Here is a 2,133-nt window from a genome sequence, read left to right on the forward strand (position 1 = left end):
TCTGATCCACAAATCTAGTGGAACTGACAAATGAACCACTGAAAAGCTTGAAAAGGAGGCTGCTAAAAAGGGAAAAGACTCCTTCAAGTGTGCCTGAGTAGTGAGCAAAATGAAAGCTGAGCATGTATGCGGTATCACTGTTGCATCTCCTGTGGGGATGCTATGTGACTATCACAGATGTCCTGGGATAGCATTAGGCACATCTTGCAGGTACATCTTGGACTGACTTGCTATGCTTGTTATTTGTGGATGGTGGTGAATTTGAAACTGGTAGCTTCAAGAATGGGCACAATTGTGTGCACTCCAGAAGACTTACATACCTGGTGTGAAATAGCTAATTCTCAGTATCAAAAAAAATGGGTTCCACCAAGCCACCCCACAGCCTAAAGATATATGAATAATTTGTTAAGTAAACTCAGTATCTACATTAAGAAAATTAGCTACAACCCTGACCCAATAGCATATGTTTTAGATTCTGGTTGGAATAGTGATGTGCTGGAGCCAATTACTAATACTCCTTAGTTCATGGGGTGGAAAGTCACCTGTGAAGATGCTGGTCTGAGTAGAGTCACAGTGCTGGGAACTATAGATTGTGTCTTGCCATCAACTTGTCAAACCAACAAGCCTAGTGACTGCCCCTCCAGAATGTCTATAAAATTGGTGGTACAGGCTGTGGCCTGAATGGATACAGATGTTCTCAAATCTGACATGGTGGTTACGTTTGCTCAAGTCAATATCACAATAGAAGTAAAGTCTGATAAGATGCATACCATGAAGCTGTGAGTGAAGCTTTTCCTGGGAACAGTGTGTTTCAATATAAAGAACATGTGTTTCAAAGATGTTAGAAATGGCAATGTTGCTATAGGGAACACAAATGATCCACCAATGGAAGCAACTGTCTCTACTGCCCAAGTGATTAGCCTAAACCATCCAGGTCAAATCCGGGCTGGTTATGTCATCCTATTGTATTGTCACTCAGCTCATAGAACATGCAAGTTTACCGAGCTTAAAGAAAAGATTGTTCACTACTCTGATAAGAGGCTGGAAGATGACCCTAATTTCTTGAAACTTGGTAATGCATGCATTGATATGGCCCCAGGCTTCCCGTGTGGATTGAGAACATTACTGACAGCCCTTCACTGGGTTCTTCTGCCATTCCAGACATGAAACAGACAGTGTCTGTGGGTGTCATCAAAGCTGTGGACAAGAAAACTGTTGGAGCTGTCAGGGACAACAAGTCTGCCCAGAAACCTCAAAAGGCTAAATGAATATAATCCCTAACACCTGCCACCCCATTCCTACTCCATGCTGTTAAGGAGCTCTCAGATCTGTTTGTCACCATTGATCATTTAGGTTTAATAGTAAAAGACTACTCAATGATAACGATACAACAAGAGTTTCAGGAGGAAGGAAGGGAGGGTGTTAGACTGCTCAATGACAACAATAAAACAAGAGCTTCAGAAGGAAGGAAGGGAGGGTGTTTTTTGAGCCTTTTTGGGGCATGTGGCAGCTTTAAGTTGCTTTGAAAATCAGTACTGTTTAATGGAAACAACTTGCCTAAAAACCCATCAAAGAATTTTGAGACCTATTCCAACAAGTTTAATGAGAAAAAAATGAGTAGAAATCTTTAAAATCTCATGCTTATGCTTTCAGATCTATATTTTGGTACAAATGTTAACACTTCAATCAGCAAATTTAGTTACTGCTAAACTGTAATAGCATTTGCTATCTAATAGATTATGGATGATTTAATTTAACAATTATAAACATTTCTTCAGTTTTATGCAAATTCTTACACATTCTTCAAGACATTGTTGACCTGATGGCAATTTTTTAAATGTTTCTTACACATTAATATCCACAGATTACTTTGAAGTTTTCTCTCCTATTAACGAAACTAACAATGACCCCAAGTTTGCTCCAGGTAACAAAATAGGTTTAGGAATGAGTTTTTGTTTGTGTGTTTGCTCTGAAAACACTTATTGTCAAAATGAAATATTTACTATGGTGGTGATTTTCTCAAGTCACTTGTTACAAATGCATTTTTCATTTTTTACTTATGTACTTATTTATTTAATTCTTCAATTGCATATTACATCCTGACTGCAGTTTCCTCTCCTTTTCCTTCCCAGG

General features: G+C 38.7%; 1 pseudogene; it reads left to right on the top strand.

The window, feature by feature from the left end:
* Positions 1 to 356: 356 nt before the first annotated feature.
* LOC101830538 lies at positions 357 to 1,268 on the top strand (annotated as a pseudogene).
* The last annotated feature ends 865 nt before the right edge of the window (positions 1,269 to 2,133 follow it).

This window comes from Mesocricetus auratus, unplaced genomic scaffold (assembly GCF_017639785.1).
Source record: "Mesocricetus auratus isolate SY011 unplaced genomic scaffold, BCM_Maur_2.0 Super-Scaffold_100676, whole genome shotgun sequence".
Classification (NCBI taxonomy): Eukaryota; Metazoa; Chordata; class Mammalia; order Rodentia; family Cricetidae; genus Mesocricetus; species Mesocricetus auratus.